This window comes from Pseudonaja textilis, chromosome 1 (assembly GCF_049901715.1).
Source record: "Pseudonaja textilis isolate UNSWEBS1 chromosome 1, rPseTex1.2, whole genome shotgun sequence".
NCBI classification, from domain to species: domain Eukaryota; kingdom Metazoa; phylum Chordata; class Lepidosauria; order Squamata; family Elapidae; genus Pseudonaja; species Pseudonaja textilis.
The window spans coordinates 181,315,528-181,335,942 of NC_141990.1; positions in this window are offsets into that span (position 1 = coordinate 181,315,528).

Below are 20,415 nucleotides of genomic sequence, written 5' to 3' on the forward strand. Positions count from 1 at the left end.
CTCCAGAAGATCTCTATTTTGACCAAATTCTAGGAAGTCAGAAGAATCAGGAAAACTCAACTTCCTGCAGAACAGTATAACCCCATACAGGGACAGTGAGGAAAATTCATTTTCCCCTAGCTTTAGCCCTCTCCTACTTTATGGAAGTGGTAAATGATTTTTTAAAAGTTTCCTGTGAGAAGTTTGTATTTGACAGGACAATTTGGTTGAAGAAGAGGTTCCTGCCAAACCATGTAGGGATTTATAGTTAAGAACAGCACTTTAAATTGTATCCAGAAACTTATTGACAATCAGTGCAGAGTCTGAATGGTAGAATAATATGTTTCTGGGACCTAACAGAATAATAGAGTTGGAAGGGATCTTGAAGGTCTTTAAGTCCAAGCTCATGTACCAGTCACTACATTGTGTACCAAGAGTAAGGCTTCACTACATTGTGTACCAAGAAAAGGCAGAACATGTACAGTATATTCCAGTAGCCCAACCAAACACTGAGAAGAGCATGAATTATTATCTATCATCTTCAGACAGGACTATACTTGTAGACCAGCTAGAGCTGGGCAGAGACCCTGTTGGACACAGCCTCAATCTGCTGCACAAGCACTAGCCATGACTTAAGTCAAGTCACAGACCTGCTCTTTCCAGGACAGTGCCACCACCAAGACACAATACAGGAGCTTACAGACATTCAGTGAACAGACAGCATTTCTACCTTATTTGGGTCTTCACTCTGCTTCTCCTATCCAGACCTTAACAATCTCCATACACTGAGAAAGGTCTTCAAGCATATCACCAAAATGCTCTGATGCAATGAAGCATCAGTTGGCTCATCCCAATGAAACAGATTCACAAATCAAAACCACAAATTGGCATATGATCTTGCCCCCTTGGTTGTTTAAAGTACTTATGGAGAAATGAAAAAGGAATGCCCAAGGTGACATTAAAAATGGGTTGGTAGGAAACATGAATATGTATGTATTTGTGTATGTAGATGATGCTGAGTTTTTACCATAGGACCTGAATGCTTTGCAATGAATATTAGATTATACAATGCAGACTATGGATCTGAAAATTAATAAATCAAGGACCAAAGTAGTTATGTTTGACAGGAAATATTTAGTGAAATATTGCAAGCTAGACTAAGTAGCAAATAACCTGAGCCAATAGATAAATATGTATACCATGGCACAATGCTTATTAAAGTTAGGAAAATGGATGGAGAAAAGTTAAGATGGGTAACCATGTTGTGAGATTATATGGCTTGTGCAGTGAATATTTATGAAAAGAAGCAAATAGGTATGTGTATAAGAGCATGCTTATGCCCACTTTGTTATAAGAAGTGAGGATCAAATATATCAGGAGGAAAAAAAGTGCAATGCAAAAGGAGTATTTAAAAAGTACATGTGAGTGGGAATGGAGAAATATAAGGGAGTGAAGTTAACTTGTGTGAAAGCACAGAGCATAATACCTAGGTTGGTAGTGAAATGTTTGCAAGAAAAAAACCAATAGCATTTAGCATTTAGACTTATATACCACTTCACAGTAGTTTACAGCCCTTTCTAAGCAGTTTACAGAGTCAGTATATTACCCCCAACATTCTGGGTCCTCATTTTACCCACCTCAGAAGGATGGAAGGCTGTCAACCTTGAGCCTGATGGGATTTGAACTGCTAAATTGCACGCAGTCAGCAGTTAGCAAAAGTAGCCACTGTAACCACTGCCCCACCATTGAATTCCAAAATCCCAAGAAGACATAGGATTTTAAAAATGGTAGAATTTGGGCCCTGGGGAAGTATGTCAAATTAAAGATGACATTGCAAAAGCAACCACTCTTATTTGGGGAAGAAATGCATGCCAGATGAAGTAGCAGGTAGTCCAACTCTCATCTCCTCTTGATGTCACCATTCAATCCACTTGCCAAGATGGTGAAATAGTGGCAATTTGTGTTTTCAATTGCTGGAAAATGGGCCTCTCTTAATTGATTGCACTGCTTTACGCCTGCCCAGTAACTAGCCGCAAGATAGGCTTTCAATGCAGGCAGTGAAGGAGGCAAAGGAGAAGAACAGCAATAGGAGGACATTCAAGGAGAAAGCTAGGTTTGCTCACAGCTGCAATTCCTTTAATTTTCAGGCATACTGACAAAGGTTAATTGCCATTTCTTACATGATTACTTTCCGCCCTCCACCTGCCTTTAATATAAGCTGTCAGTCTTTTAAACACTTGCAGTTTTCAAGCATGAAAAACCATTTTCCCAACCTCCCTCTCTCTCTCTTATCAGCAGATTAGAATATTATTGTCATGGGCACATGGTGAACCCCCTCCTTCTCCAAAAAACATATAAAATACATCTTGGGCTAATTTGGCATAAGCCTAAATATGCAGCCATCAAGGTCTAAAAGCTTAACGTTCTTACTCCAAGGTTATTTCTTCTATTGAATTATTTCTTGCAAGATGTTTTGCTTTAAAAGTGACTTGCAATGGATTTTATGATGTGCTAATGTTCTTATATGTATTTATATATAACATAAACATATAATATATATACACACACGTATGTATGTATGTATGTATGTATGTATGTATGTATTTTCTTCTAGTACAGAGGTGTCAAACTCATGGCTGGGGGCTGGATCCAGCCCACACATGCTTAGATCTCATCCACGGGACCGCCCTGGAAACAGCAAAGGACCAGCTCATGTTGCCTCTGTCAGCAAAAACAGAGCTCAGGAGGGCTTCATGCAGCCCTCCAAGTTCCACAGGTGCCCTCCAAGTTTTCACAGGTGCCCCTGACACGAGTGACCATTGAGGTCTCCATTCCCACCCTTCCGTGCCCACCTGGCCCCCCATGGTAAAACACAACCCTGATGCAGCCCTCAATGAAATTGAGTTTGGCACCCCTGTTCTAGTACTTTGCTGTATGCATATAATAGAAGAAATATCAGGAGTGTAATCAAGACCAGAAAAACTTTAAAACACCTTGGGAAAAGGCAGTGGCAAACCCAGTTTTCACATTGTAGCCAGGAAAAATTTCTTCAGCATATTGGCAAAGTCAAGCTCAACCCGAAGGAGATTTTATCTGTACAATGGATTCTTCATGGAGTTAATCCTGAAACTTACTATAAAATTTTAAGAATGCAACTACTGGAATATTACTCCCTTATCGGGGTTTGTTTGTTTTGACAATTCATTGTGAAAGGAAAGAGGAAACAAGGAGTCAAATGATTGTAAAACAAACATGAAATATTCTAAATGCTGAAATCAGTCAAAATAACTCCTTCGGTAGCTTATGACATATCAGGTTGACCATTATCTTAGACTAGAGGTCTGCAACCTTAAACACTCAAAGTGCCAGCTGGACCAGTTTCCCACAGAAAAGAAAATACCAGGAGCCAATAATTTAACAACCGGTGTGACTGGGAGGGCGTGGTCAACTCGACATCACTCACTCCCACCCAGTCACCTCCTTCTCTGGAATATGGAGCGAGTCTCCATCTCCCGCCATCACCCTTACCTTCTCAGACCAGGCAAGGAGTGACGGGGAGGGGAGAAGTGGGGCCAGCCAGTGATGGGATCAGCCAACAGGGAGCCACAGCAGAGGGCCAAAAGAGCCTCATTTGGCTCCAGAGCCGCAGTTTGCAGACCTCTGTCTTAGACTGTGCCATTCCAGTATGTTCTAGAGTAATTTGTTTTCAGTAAATGAATTATGCATTTAAATTATTCTCAATTTTACTTCTTAACTTCTTTTCATCTTCATCTTATGACCTACCTTGAGAATAACAACATTATTGTGTGCGGGGGGGGCAATATTTTGTTTCTATAAACCTGCAAACCTCAATGGGCATCAGAAAGTAAATGCTGAAGGCAACTCCATATGCCCACCTTGGACAAGGCACAAATAAAGCTCCAGAATTCATTTTGAAAGAAAATATGGTTATTTGTTTATTGCATTTTCCGGTTCTTTCCTCCAAGAATATCCTATATATTATCCTCCTCTTCTTTTCTGATGACATGTAGATTACCTTTTTGGTTTTAGGCTATTTGAATTTAGATTTTCCCCACCCATCCAAGTCTGGCATATATTGTTTTCCAGCCAATCTGCAGTTATTATGATGTAAGCAATACACGTTTGCAAACACATGTATCACATATCACAGAGATACATACCTGTGGGGTCTGATATTGACTTAACTATTTCCTGAAAGAACCCATGATAGCAAGCTAATCTCTTGAGTAGAGTTGCTGTCATTATCCTGGCATAAAGAAATGCCAGTAACAAGGTTACCAGGAATATTTGTGTAAGATGAAAAACCTGTCGAATAATGCTGTCTCCTACACAGACAATGCCTTTGTGTTCTGCTTGCAGAGAATTCTTTGTCTGGGGAGGCTAGAGAGACCTCTTGTCTGATTTTGGAGAGCATTTTGATGTTCTTATAACCTAGACAAGATGGATCATTCAAAGTCCTACAAGCATTTAAAAAAACCATGAATGCATCTAATTCATCTTTCTGGTTTAAAAACAAAGCAGTTTAAACCAGATTGTCAAGATGATAACCTCAGCTAAAATTGCCAAATAAATGTACATTAAATTTCTTGTCATTCAGTATCAACTATCAGCTCATAATTGGACACCAAACAATGCAATCTGCATTGAAAAACAGCTCAATCTCATGGAACAAAAACTTCACTATACCTTGCCATTGTTTACCAATCAGTTATTATCTTCCACCCTACAGTATTTTCTTCTCCACCTCTCCCACTCTCGTCCTCTTCATCTGGCTCTATAGACAAGCACAGAAGGGCCAAAAAGAATACAGAAATAATAAATCGGGGTTAGCAGCCTGTTTCAAAACTACTGCTGCTATTGACACATTTGGTGACTAGAATTTTAAAATGTATATTTTCTAGGTGGACACTTGTTCAAACTGAAATTGATTAATATCTTCAGTGGATGATCTGATGCCCCCAAAAGTCCATTGTTGTAAAGAATAAAGAGGTGACCTTGACAGAAATATGGAAAAACCATTAGCGAGGCAAAGTGGACCGAAACACTATTTAAATATTGGGAAACAAAATAATATTTAAAAGAAACTCATGGAAACCCCTCCCTGATTCAGTTAAGTGTAAGAAAGAGGGATGGCACAGACTTGCAAGATTATGTTATTATAGACTGTCTCTATTAAGTGTAGTTCTTGTTTTCTTATGCTGAGTTTGAGTTAGGAATGGCAAAGCAAGCTTCCAGGTCAGGATCATGGTTGGGGTCTGGCAGCACAGAATCTGAACTTGGGATCTTTGTCATGAGCTTCTTCCTTATCTGAATTGGTTTACATTATCTACAGGATGGGCTTCTGGCAAGAGATGGAGGAGGCAACTAAAGGGTCAGATATACTAGACTTAATTCTTACTAATAAGGATAAAATGGTCAAGGGACTGGAAATTTTAGGAACTTTGAGGGAGAGTGGTCATATCATATTAGAATTCACCATAATGCAGGCACAGCTAACTAAACAAAGACAGATCAGTGTTCCAGACTTTAAGAGAGATTACTTCAATAAACTAAGAGAATGAGAAGGATTCCATGCATAGAAACCCTAAAGGGAGAAACCATTCAAAGCAATACTAGAGAGAAATAAATAAATAAGACACCAGATGAAACCAGCATGGTTGCACAAAAGCCTCCTGACAAATGGAGGGACAAAAAATAACAAGTATGAAAAACTGAAAGAGGGGCATATAATTAGAACAGAATACCAGCAAATAACCCAAATCTGCAAGGATAGAGTCAAGTGTAAGGCCCAGAATTAACTAAGACTTGCATTGTATACAAAAAATAACACAAAACCCTCTTTCAATATGCAAGAAGCAAGAAGAAAGTCAAGGTAATGATTGGTTCACTAATGAGAGATGGTGGCAAGAACGTGACAAGCAGTAGGGAGAAAGTATAACATCTTAATTCCTTCTTTGCATCTGCCTTGGTAACATTTTGAAGGATAGACTCGGTGGTGGGATTCAAAAATTTTTACTACCAGTTCTGTGGGTGTGGCTTATTTGGTGGGAGTGGCTTGGTGGTCATGTGACTGGGTGGGCTTGGCGGTCATGTGACTGGGTGGGCTTGGCCAACTCAATGTCACTCACATCAAGGGGTGCCTCACCTGGCCCCTCCTTTCCCAGCCATTCCTTATCACACCCAGCCTCAACATATCTATTGTTCTGTAAAAATGTTATTCACCTTTTTTTTTTACTTTATTATCTGCATACTATAGATGTACTTTCATGGACCACTGAAAGGAGGAAATGGCTCACATGGTTTACTCAAGAGTGTGATAGGCAACGGGCTTTTAAGGGGCTGCCACAAAGAAAGGGGGACAATGTATTTTCCAAAGAAGCAGAATGCAAACAAGAAGCGATGGATGGAAACTGAACAGAAAGAAGCAACCTAAAACTAAGGAGAAATTTCCTATGAGTGAGAACAATTAACCCGTGGAACTGCCTGCCTCCAGAAGTTCTGGGTGCTCAATCAGTGGAAGTTTTTAAGAAAAGACTGGACAGCCATTTCTCTGATATGGTATAGGGTCTCTTCCAAGGTCCCTTCTAAGTGACACTTTCCCCAGACCTCTACTCAAATTTATTTCATAATTTCACATATGAAATAGCCATTCATGTAATACAACCTGCATATTGTTCAAAACAGTAATTATTATGGCTGATGTTTGACAGCAAGCCTAGGTCAAAGATCATAAGAGTGCTTCTTTCTCTGTACGTATACAAAAATCACATACCAGGAATAGCATATTAAGCTGGACTTATGCAACCTGATGTACAAAATAAACACACACATATTTATGCTCTGAACTACACATTGATGTAAATCCCTGAAAAATATGTGGTAGCCCTGGGAAAAAGAAAAACAGTAAATCACTCTAGATGTAGTGTAGGGACAGTGTAAAATATTAACATATGATAAATAATGAAACAATTAAAAATAACAGGACAGAGTTTTCTCTCTTTCTCTCCCTTCCTATTTCTTTTTCTTTCTTTTTCTTTCTCTCTCTCTTTCTTTCTGATCTTTTGTTTCTTTCTCTCCCCCCCACTCACACACACACCTGGCTGGTTTGGGACAATCTCCAGTTAGCAGCGGGCGGGGAAAAGGAAGAAATGGGCAGCACCCCCTCCCCCCCACTCCAGCCCTCTCTCTCTCTCTCACGCGTGCACACACATACACACACATGCACGCGCACACACATGCTAGCTAGGCTGCGTCAGCAACAAAGTGAGCCAAGCAAGCCCGGGAACAGTGGGGGGGTGTTATGTCCTGAGGACTCAAGGAGTTCTCACTCAGGTCCACTCACTTTGTGTGGGCGTTATTCCCCCATTCCCATTGGTCAGTTCTCCCCAGCAGCCAGCTATAAAAGCAGGCTGCAGGGTCCAACTGGCTGCTGAATGCTGCGAGCCAGTTCCAGGCTTGGTAAGCACGGTCAGCCCTTTATTTGTAAAATAAAGTACTGTTGCACTCATGCTCTGGTTCAGCCTCTCATTGCTCAAACTTAACACTGGCGACGAGGGTGGGATGGCTACCAGAAGCACCTTGCAACCGCTGAGTCACTAGCCACCGATCTACAGCCCAGAGAGAGCGATCGGCTGGCAACAAGGAAACGCTGATCCGCAGCCAGAGAGAGCGGTCAGCTAACGAAACGAGCGATCAAAAAGAGCAAACGCAGATCCGCAGCCAGAGAAAGTGGTCTGAGTCAAATAGTTAGAAGCGTCTGTAGCCGCTTGTTAGCCTCGCTACGGGGGAAAGTGAAGCGCTGCGAGCCGCAGCCGCTCTGCATTTGGCGCGAAATTCAAACGGGTGTCATTTGAATTTCGAGCCAGTAGAATCACAGCACAGCGCTGTAGAGAGTCACTAACGCCCACTTTTTGGCGCGAATCAAGACACCTCCAACGGCTAGCAGCCAACGTGGTAACCCAGAGAGAGAGAAAGAGAGGGTAGCAAAAAACCTCTCCAGAGCTGATATCACTAGTAACTCACGAGCGTTCGTAGTCCCAGAGAGATTTCTCCCGCAGGTAGCCCAGCCGTTCCAGCACCATGGGTTCCAATCCAGTATTCCCGGCGTTTAAACCAGACGAAGAGAAGTGGGAATCGTATAAGAACCGTTTCAATCATTACATCGATGCGGTCGGCCTGTCGGATGCGGGAGAGCATCGGAAAAAATCCTATTTCCTAATCTACTGTGGAGCCACCGTTTACGATACCGCTGCAGCACTCGTGGCGCCGAGAGAATTAAAAAACGTTCCGTGGTCGAGTTGCTTGAGATCCTCACAAACCACTACGCTCCCAGGCCTTCACAAATCGCCAGGAGGTTCACGTTCCGAATGAGGAAGCAATCAAGTAAGGAGACCATCAGCCAATATATGGCCGCCCTCAGAACAGCAGCCCTGCACTGCGGGTTTGGAACATACCTGGAGGACATGCTCCTCGATCAATTGGTTTGTGGGGTCAAGGATCTCAACCTATAGAGGCGACTGCTAGCTAAAAAGACCTCAACCTCGGCAAGCGTAGAGGAGGCCCTAGCAGCCGAGCTAGCAACAAACTCAGCCACCGAAATTCAGGGCCCAAGCGCCAAGCTGCAGCGTTCCCAGTCCATTCCGAAGAGGTGGAAGCGGAGGAAGGCCACAACGATGAGAACGATGTCCATCGCCTCACCAATGACAGACGGTCGCAGGTAGGGGCCAAACAAGAATACACCGGTCCACCCAAGCACATCACCCTGTGCCTAGCCTGTGGGGATCACATCAAAGGGCCACCTGCAAGTTTAAAGGAGCCGTTTGCAACAACTGCCATAAGAGGGGGCACATTGCGAGAGTCTGCCAAGCCCCCAAAGCGCTGCACAAAGACCCCCGTCCTGCACTCGGGACCACAGAGGCAAGTATTAAACTGTCGCACGCACCGCCTTGCCAGGCGTACTTGCCACTCTGTTAGTAAAATTTCTCTCTCCGTTTCCCTAGAAGGTAAACCGTGCCACATGGAGGTTGACACAGGGTCAGCGCTCTCAATAATCTCGTGGAACACCCTCAAGAGACTCCACCCCAGCCTATCTACTACCCGGCTTCAGAGATGCCAGTTCGGTCTGAAGGACTACCAGGGAAAGGCCATTCCCGTGATCGGCAGAGGCAAGTTCTTTGTCAGTTTTAGAGCTTTTAAAGGCCACCTACCTCTAGTGGTAGTTAACGGCAATCTACCCACCTTATTGGGGCTCGATTGGTTTCCCCACCTCGGCCTAGGGTTAACAGGAGTCCATGCTGTCTCAACCTCAGACACTGACTCCTTATTCACTGACTACGCAGATGTGTTCAGCGAGGAGCTGGGGTGTTATAATGGAACCCCATCTCGTTCACCGTTGACCCCCAGGCAGTCCCAATCAGATTAAAACCACGTAGAGTTCCATTTGCTATTCGACCAAAACTAGACGCTGAATTGGATAAACTACTAAAACAAGGGGTCATTGAGCCAACAGATTTCGCCAAGTGGGAGACGCCCATTGTCACACCCTCAAAAAGATGGTAGCCTGAGAATTTGCTCGGACTACAAGACAACAATCAATAAATATTTACAAGTTAGCGCCTACCCCGTGCCCGTCATTCAGCACTTATTGCACACATTCGAACCGGGCAGTATTTTTGCTAAATTGGACATGTCTCAAGCATATCAACAGTTCCCTGTTGATAACCAAACAGCGGAACTTCAGACCATCGTCACTCACAGGGGTGCCTTCCGATGCAAGCGTCTCCAATTTGGCGTAAGTGTTGCCCGGGTATTTTTCAATCCCTCATGGAGCGGATTTTACAGGGCCTCCCTGGTGTAGTACCCTACTTCGACGACATCTTGGTCTCGGCCAGGGACAGACCCCAACTCTTCCAGAGAGTGCGAGCAGTGTTAGAGAGGTTCAGACAGCATGGCCTCAAGTTAAAAAAAAAAAAATGCGCCATTGCCACTAGACAGGTGGACTTTCTGGGTTATAAAATTGGCGCTCTGGCATTCACCCCCTGGAGTCCAAGGTCAGGGCGATCCACGAAGCTCCCACACCGACCTCCAAAACGGAGCTACAAGCTTTCTTGGGACTCCTAAACTTTTATGCATCCTTTTTGCCCCATAAAGCCTCAGTAGCGAACCCCTACACAGATTACTAGACAAAAGTCACCGTGGCACTGGGGGCACAAAGAAGACCAGGCGTTTAACGCCGTCAAATCACTACTTACGTCAGAGGCAGTGCTCATCCAATTCGACCCCAACCTTCCTTTAGTACTGGCAGCAGACGCATCCCCTTTGGAATTGGGGCGGTCCTTAGTCACCGACTCGCCAATGGCGCCGAGGCCCCCATCGCCTTTTTCTCCAGGACGCTCTCGCCACGGAGCGAAATTACAGCCAAATAGACAAGGAAGCCCTAGCAGCTGTTGCAGCCGTGAAAAAGTTTCACGAATTCCTTTTTGGCCACTTCTTGAACTGGTCACCGACCATAAGCCCCTCCTGGGCCTACTGGCCGGCGACAAACAGACACCTCAAGTCCTCTCCCCTCGGATGACAAGGTGGACGCTTTTCCTAGCGGCCTACTCATACAAACTTATCCACCGCCCGGGCAAAACTCTATCCCACGCTGACGCACTCAGTCGCTGCCCCTTACCCGCTCCGGCTGAAGACCCAGCTCCTGTCAATGCCATTTTTGAAATCACCCAGTTGGACCTGCCCATCACCGCCCTTGACATCGCCGCCAAAACCAAGGCAGACCAAACGCTCGCCCAGGTGCTCGACTGGGTGAGGAGGGTGGCCGGGAGGCAATGTTGATAACAAATTCGCACCCTTTAAGACTCGCATGCAGGAGCTGTCCAGTTTGCAGGGTTGTCTACTGTGGGGCACTCGGTGATCATTCCGACCTCGCTGCGTACCCGAGTCCTGGAGGCGTTGCACGAGGGACACCCGGCATTGTGAGAATGAAGGCGTTGGCATGCAGCTACGTGTGGTGGCCGGGTCTAGACGAGGACATTGTCAATTGGGTAAGTTCCTGCAGCATTTGCCAGGAATCCCGTCCTGCTCCCCCCATCGCCACCCCTACCAGGTGGGAGAGCGCCAGCGCCCCTTGGTCTAGAATCCATATCGATCTGGCGGCCCGTGCATGGAAAGATGTTCCTAGTGGTCGTGGACGCTTATTCCAAGTGGATAGACGTGGCGCAGCTATCCACGACCACCACACTAGCAATCACCAACGTGTTAACGCGCCTGTTCGTTACCCATGGACTACCTGACTCCTTGGTCTCCGATAATGGCCCACAGTTCGCATCAGTAGAATTCAGCCGTTTTGCAGCCAACCTAGGCATTCGCCACATTTTCACAGCCCCATTTCACCCTGCGAGTAATGGGTTGGCTGAAAGGGCCGTCAGGACCACCAAAGAGGCCCTCGCTAGGTTTGGCAGAGATGACTGGCACCACAAACTCTCACGGTTCCTGATGAACCAGCACTCAACCCCCTGTGCAGTCACCAATAAGTCCCCAGCGGAACTTCTGATGGGCGGCGCCTGAGGACTGTATTAGATAGACTGCACCCACAATACTGCCCTGACTCTCCCCTCGCTTCCACTTCGGGGGTTAGACATTTTATGTTATAGGGCCGATATTCGCAAGGAATTTCGCTGGGGACCCACTTTGGATTCCGGGCGAAGTCATCGCCGTCACCGGGCCGAGATCATATAGAGTCAGGCTGGAGGATGGTCGCGTCTGGAGGAGACACATAGACCAACTCAGAAGGCGCCTCAGCAACCTCGCAAACAAGAATCCAGAGTCTCCAGTCGAAGGTGAACCGTCCCATCCGCCACACAGCCACACCGCACCCAGTGACCAGTCTGCGCCAGCGGTCGTTCCGGTCAGCCCAAACTCGGACAACAGCGCCCAGAGAGTTGATCAACCGGATCCAACCCACGAGAGTTTGACTCCAGAAACCAACCCGGTGGTTTCCGAGGATGCCCAGTCCAGAGAGAGTGTTGGCGACACTATGCCAGCTCAACCGTCACAGACTGATACCGAACAGTCAGACAATGTTCCCGAGTTGCGCCGCTCCGGGCGCCAACACAAACCCCCATCTACCTCAAGGACTATGCGTGTTCGCATCTGGGGGAAGGGTGTTATGTCCTGAGGACTCAAGGAGTTCTCACTCAGGTCCACTCACTTTGTGTGGGCGTTATTCCCCCATTCCCATTGGTCAGTTCTCCCCAGCAGCCAGCTATAAAAGCAGGCTGCGGGGTCCAACTGGCTGCTGATTGCTGCGAGCCAGTTCCAGGCTTGGTAAGCACGGTCAGCCCTTTATTTGTAAAATAAAGTACTGTTGCACTCATGCTCTGGTTCAGCCTCTCATTGCTCAAACTTAACAGGGGGCCCTTGGCAAGCTCAGGGGATGGTAGGGGAGGGGAAGGTAAGCTCTGGGGATGCTGGGGGAGGCTAGCATGACTCGTAGGCTTACCTTTCAGCAGGAAGATCAGACCTGCTCAGTTGGGACATGGGGCCAGGCACCATGTGGGAAAGCAGGTTAAGCCACGAGGACCCAGTGTGGAGTGAGGAGTGACTGGGCGGGGTGAGTGTTGGGCGGGGCAAGTGAGCAAGCTGTGACTGAGAACCAGTTTGGGGGTGTGGCCAGCCTGAAGTCACTACCTGTTCAGCAACCCATGCCAAATTATCACAAGCAGTTCTCCTGATTAGGTGCGAACTGGCTGAATACCACCTCTGGATAGACCCAATATTCAGAAGGATTTTGACAGACTTGTGTATTGGGCCCATACTTTCCCAAGTTCTGCTGTTCTCCTTTTTCTCCAGTTTTTGTGGGCTTCACACTGCAATATGGAAAGGAAAACAAGGCTAACAATTTCAGCAATTGTGGAGGGAAAGGAGGAGTTTAGGGTTCTCATGCAGCCAAACCAGTGGTGGGTACCGGTTCTGTGGGCGTGGCTTGGTGGGTGTGGCAGGGGAAGGATACTGTAAAATCTACAGTCAAAGGTAATATTTGCTGGTTCTCCAAACTACTCAAAATTTCCACTACCAGTTCTCCAGAACTGGTCAGAACCTGCTGAATACCACCTCTGAGCCAAACTCTCAAAATGGTCTCCTGAGTTGTAATGAACCCTGAAGTGTAGCCACCCAACGCATACCTGACACATACCAAATCATGGGCCTTATATGCTTACTTTATTTTGTGGTGGAGCCAAAATTCCAATTGTTCTCACCCATCTCATTTTAGCACATTTTTGGGATGGTGCTATTGGTTGGCAAGTAGAGGCAACTACAGAATCTATTGATTTTATCAAAATGTCAGTGCAATCAAATCCCATCCCTTTTGTACATTGTGCACCACCAGCACACCTTCAAAAAGCATCAGGGCTTGCATTGTGCTAAAATTGTTTTCAAATCCTCTCACCCCAGCAAAGCTTTCTTGATTGGCTAGAGACCCTGACACCCTTTATGATACCAAATGTTGTGACCTATGAGCGCTATAGGCTATTGCTCTTTATATTGCCTATGTAGACCAGGGCTGTCAAATTCCTGGCCCGTGGGCTGGATGCTTCACATGTTGGCCACAAACACACCTGGTTTAATGAAATGGGGGGAAAAGTCCCTATACGTCACGCTGCCATGATGACGTGAGTTTGACACCCCTGGTGTAGACCTATTACTTCCATCCCTTCACAAGACTTTCAAAGAACCCATATTTGTGCATTCTACCTCATTTGTGATGGTAACATTTATTCTGGATTTATTCTTAATGACATGTATTATATAAAACCATTTAGTAAGCATGTTTAACTGCATTCTCAGGAATTCCTATTATATTCTTACCAATTAGGTCTCATTTTATCTGTAATTTTAAAGTATATGCAAGCTTTCCATTGCAGCTCTGACAATTATATTTGTGTTTTTTTTTTCTTATTCTACCCTGTTAAGTTTTCTTACTCTAAGAAGTAAATGAAAACAAAGACGGGGAATGAATATGAGCTTTAATTTCTTTATGTTTAAAAACCCAACCTCTATTACTACAATTGTTCTCTTTATTTTTAATATTAACTGAACTGAACTTACAACACAATTTAGTCTGGGTTTTTTTTGAAATATGAAATCAGACCAATATATTGGGTTAGAAGCTAATAGAAAAATTGTCACCTTAGCAACAACAATTTATGATCACAAAGAATTCATATCCTCCCCACAGGTATTCATATAATACAAGAAATCTTATCCATAAGGTATTTGAATACAGACAATAATGTCTGCTCATGATGTTATATAAGCTACTCCCACATCACCAAATGGTGAGCAATACAAACTCTTTGAATCAGAGACAACTGGGGAGGAGATCTTTTTAATATTTTTTCAGGGAAAAACTTAAATTCGAAGTAAATAATGTTTTCTTTTTATCTTCAGTAGCAACTAGCTAAAGCAAACAGTGGCTTATCTGAACTTTAGGATCCACTATAGGTTTTATTTATTTTTTCAAAATAGCATACATTGTTTTTCAGAGGAAAATGCCTACTTTGTATGTTAAGATGTCATAGATTTGTGATAGTCAAACATTTTGACTTTCATTTATCATTTGAAAAACGTTCAGCAAGTATTGCTCCAAACTGTATAGGCTTGCAATATTAGATTCTTTTCTTTAGTGAGGTTGGCTATTTGATGAAAAAGAGTGTCCGTATTGTTCCATAATCAGTATATTTAGGTAGCCTTCACAATTACCAACCAGAATTGTGATTGGCAGCTCTGTCACTAAGTGATATGGTTGTAAAGTGAAACATCATGCAACCATGAATGACACATGACATCAATTCTAGTTGTGGCTATTAAGCTAATTGCCTGCAGTTGTTGAGCATAACCTCATGAGACTGTGACTTGTGCCTTCCTGCCAGGTTCCCCATTGACTTTGCTTATCAGAAGCGGGTTGTGAAAATCATACACACACACACAAAATCACCTGAATTCAGGGTTCTGTGATCGTTGTAAATGCTTTCTAGTTGCCAAGCACTCAAATCATGATCATGGGAAATTCTGTGACCATGGGGTATGCTATGATACTCACAAGTTCAAGAACTGGTCATAAGCCTACTTTTTCGGTATCATTGTAACTTCATGCGGTTGCTGAGTAAGCAGTCAATAAGCGAGGACTACTAAACAATTGCATCTCTGTTGTTAATTCACATGCTGTTATGGCACTCAGGGTTAGGCTGCCTTTGTACCAATGCAAACAAAGTAGAAGGAAATACACTTTTATCAGTGTAGAAAGTTAGCACCTATCCTTCTCCTAGAAAAATGAAATATTCTAGGAAATATTAAAAAGGCAGAATATTTCCCCTAAAAGAGAAACAGAAATCTTAAGGGACACAGAAATCCAGCCCTAGCAGATATTTTGGCGCCAGCTTATCTATAAGACAAAAGATTGGGGCAACTTATCTATAACAAAAAAGACCTTCAGCTCCAGGATGATAGGATTAACCCTCATTCAAAATCCAAACCAGAACAAAGCCATTAAGCCATAATAGGAATTGCCCAAAGCCCCATCATTACATCACCCAGCAAGATTCAACCAAGCCTGGGACTCAAGACAACCTACAAAGTTACCCCTGTATGGCCCCATGGGAGTCTGACAACCAATCCGGATACATTTCTTGTCACAGGAACAGGAAGCAAGTTCAAAGCCCAACAAAGGGTATAAATCTCTCTCCCTCTCTCGCCCATGTGCTCATTTTTGCCTAGGACTTTAAACCATGTGGCCCTGTCCATCATTAAACCATCCTTCCAAACAGTCTCCATGTTTCCAGTGTTTTTCTTCCCATTTGGAACTGAACCCAGATGGACATTTCTTCTAACATCAGTGAAAGGAGTAATCCTAACTGTCTTTCCACACTTTACCCCAAATTACGAGGTTTTGGAGGGTGGATTTGAGACAATGACAGCAATCCCATGTTATCTCCCATGGTGTTCTGTATAGAATTACAGCTGCTTTCAAAACACTCCCACCATACCAATTAGTCAATGGTTACTCACAGCAGAAAATTAACTCAAGCTTTAAAATGCCAAAATGTCATTCCGCTTTTTTAAATAGAACTATCTAATTAGATTAAAGCACATAACTTGCACTACTCATTTCTAAAAGCTCAGGCCACAGCAATGGGTACTGATTACAAAGACATAGTTTAATTGATCCTCATTAACAACAGCTAAATTGGAGTATACAGGATCGCTATTTTGACTCAGACTTGACAAGTATTTTGGCAATTTTATATTTCTGTGGGTTTTTTTTCTTAAATCAGGTTGCATTTATTTTATTCTTGTAGCTGTAGCTTTAAGAAGAAAAGCCTCTTTTCATTTACTCATTTCATTTTTTTTCTTTTCATCACTGTACTATGTCTAATGCCCTGCTTATTGGTGGCCACATTGGAGTTTAGAAAAGGAAGTCTACCTCCATATTTGTCTTCCTTTGTATTCCTCTGCCCTTCAATTTCCTCCCTACTTTTCACTGGTATTGTGTTACGCCCTTAATATTACTGGACGCTTCCCTCTCTGCTTAGAAGATATTCAGTATAAGAGATTCAGCCTCTCAGATGGAGCTCGATTAAGAGCGATCTTTATCTAGCAACAAATATGCATTGTTTGAATGTCTGCCTATTTACACTTCTCCAGGCTTATTAAGTATCTATAATTCAATAAGTATTCTAGCTCTGTCCTTAATTGCTGCCAATAGCTCAATCTCCTCAAAGAAAGAAGGCTTCTTACTTTGTACATTCTCATGCATAGACCCAGAGAATAAAGGACTCTTCGGTTTGAAATTGAACTCGCAGTGAGCAGTAAACATTCGTGAAACAGTTTTAAACTCAGCTTTTATTTACTGTACATTTTTATCTGCTCCAACTTCACTTCAGTCAGCCCAGTGAAGATAGATTTGTTAAAATGTGAAATTGCTCTTCCATGACAACCAGGAAAGCAAGTACAATTGTCCAGCTGCATGACACCTACTGTGGTAATTGTGGGTCCTAAGCAACTTCTTTGCTATACAACAAAGAGACCAGAATTTGCTTTTTCAATTGGTAACACTGCAATAAATTTGTTTCATATGTCCTGTAGGTAGAGCCTTTGAATAGCGAAATGTTTCCCCAGGAAAAAATCCAATTTAGAGAATAATTCCCCAAATAAAAATGTTCCTCATGTTCCGAGCAACATTATATACAATCAGTTTCATTTAAAAAAATAAATAAATACATATGCTTAATTTTCACAGCATTACATGCATTTGCTGAACTTTGTTTAACGTAGGAAATTTAAAATTCTGATTATCTCTCAACTGCAGAAAGAAAAAAAGTGCTCTCAAAATTATTCTAAAATACATTTTGACTTACTGTGTTCAAACACAGTGCACCAGTATAGAAAGTCAGCACCCACCCACTCTCCTAGAGAATGAAATATTTTGGGGAATATTGAAAAGGCAGGATAGGATATTTCCTCTAAAGGAAAAGATAGAGGAAAATCTTAAGGGAGGCAGAAACCAGCACTAGTCTCCCTGCCCAAAGTAGAAACTGAGGATATCAACTTTTAGAAATGCAGATTTGGTAATCCATTCAGAAAGACTGGGTCATACAGAAACAGCAGATAAGCAATTGGGCAAGACAAGATTACCTCAGGCAAACACTTAAGATTTGCATATCTCCTTTTGCCTATAGAGCCAGCCATGACCCCCACATGACCCCATAGGAATAAAAATGGTATAAAAATCCACTCTAGTCTCAACTCCATTTTGTCAGCTGTCCCAGAACTGCACACTGTGGTTCTGTTCATCAATAAACTTTCTTTCCAATCATCCTCCACTTTGTTTCCAGCACCTTTCTCCCATCTTGGAACTGAACCAGATGGACATTTCTTCCCACACCAGGCCCTGAGAACCAGAAGCAGAAAGAAAATTATGGAGTGATGAACTTCTTTCAGTTCAGTCCTCCTAGAATCCCTTTGTAAAAAAAAATCAGAGAAACTTCCTCAATAATCTGGAGGTCACAGCCATGGCTAAATTAGTTGAAAGGAATTGGCAAGAATTGAGTGGAGTCCAATGATCCTGGTTACCAGAATGCTTCTTTCAGTTTTTGGTCCATTCTGTTTCTCTCAGGATTCTTTTCCTTACCTTTTCCTTACCGTTAGAGAAGACGGATTATTTTGGAGTTGAATAAAGCCAACAAACAGATGTTTTTAGAATCCAGCCAGAGGTCTCCAAATGTCCCCTTAAGCTCATTGATCTCTTCAAGAAGTATCAGATTGTTCACTTTCCCAAACATTTATTATATGAATATAATTTAATAAATATTAATTTAACTGATAGTACTATGAATCTCTTTCTTCAGCACCCTGCATAGTCCCATCAACCACTGGAAGGTCAATATTAGCTAGATCCTGAGATCTAGAGGAACCTTGATCTAGCTCAATAAAGCAATGAATTATGATCAGTAGAAATAAATGCAGATGACTGTAAAAGACAAAGGATTACTATACTTGTTAAGACTGCAAAAATTGTCTTAGATTGTACAGGTGCTCTTTGACTTACGATCACAATTGAACCCCAAATTTCTGTGGTTAAGTGAGTTTTGCCTGATTTCATGACCTTGTTTACTACCATTATTAAGTGAATCACTGCAGTTGTTAAGTTAGTAACAAGATTGTTAAGTGAATCTGGCTTTGCTTGTCAGAAGGTCGCAAAAGAAAGCACTGCAACCATCATAAATATGAGCCAAGCACCTGAATTTTGATCACGTGACCGTGGGGATGCTGCAATGGTCATAAGTGTGAAAAACAGTCATAAGTCACTTTCTTTCAGTTCCGTGGCAACTTTGAACAGTCACTAAGTGAACTGTTGCAAGGCAAGAATTCCCTGGATTATCCAAAGATATTGTCATCAATTTCCATTTCTACACCATAAATGGCAAGCCAAAGCCTAAAGCTATTGGCTTACCTTCAAAAATGAGTTTTCAGTACTGAGTTCATATATTTCTTCCCTGGCAACTTGCTGCACTGGAGATCAAATGCCAGAATGATTTAAAAAAAAATGGAAAGGTGTTAAAGAAAGAAGACTGGGTATCAGAAAGACTGTCACACTCACATTTAGACCTAACCAAATCTTCGGCTTGAAAGAATGTGATTTTAATATTTTGCCGCCTGTTCCTGTACGCAGCAGTGTAAACTGTATGCTTAAGGTTGATTTGAGTGTGACAAATTCTGCTGCCAAAGTATCCAATTACTATAAAGTAAACATAGCTACATGGATAGTTGGAAGGCTGCAATCTTATGCCTCACTTTGGAATAAAAGGTGACTTCTTAAAATAAATTAGATCCACCAAATACATCCAGGCAGTCTGGAGATGGGACCAATTAATAATAATCTTCATTCAATATATTTCCACTGCAACCAATTGTACTTATTTCTGGACAATTAAAATGTTTGTTTGCATCTGATTTAGGGCTTTTAAAACTGTAAATCGACAGGAAGCCTACAAACTGCATTCTCTCTCTGTTTTCAGAATGATGTAGTGAAATAAATTCAAAGCTGAGGGAACTAGCATTTACTTTTTATTCAGCAATTTAAATTAAGGATCCTATCTGAAAAAGATGGGAGATACTTTTTTAAAGAAATAGCACTTCTTCTCATTAAGAAAACTTATTCCAAGTCCTCTATTCCTTATACATGGGGAATGCACTCAGCTTTGCTATGAACAAACTTTAAAACAAACGTAACTTCAAAGGCTGCATCCCACCCAAAATATTTCATTCATCAGAAAAGTAAGAAAAGATATGTTGGATCAGCTAATTTGATGCAATAAATTAGATATTTTAAAACCCATCTGATTTAAAACCCACCTGAAATCAATGCTCAGAATGCACTCAAGAGCTGAAAATGCACAATGACGCTTCTAAATATTTAACTTCACAGTCCTTCCTAGCTGACAGCTGTAGAAGTGTGCTAATTCATACATTCCATTCATAGTTGCCCAGGCAAACATGCAGGCACATTCATCTTTGATCATAAATTCCTTTATTAAAAACTGCATTTAGGATACCAGCCATTTGGAGGCAACATTTTGTGCTATTTATTCATTTTTTCAATTAATAAAAAAGACAATCCTGTCTGAAAGTATTTCAAGTGTAGCAGAGTAATCAGTTGACCCAATGAATAAAAAAGCATTATATATGGATAGATAGATAGATAGATAGATAGATAGATAGATAGATAGATAGATAGATGATAGATAAATAGATGAGACAGACAGACAGACAGACAGACAGACAGACAGACAGACAGACAAAAAGTTTTTATGTATGTATATGTACGTATGTATGTGTGTATATGTGGGTGTATTTGAA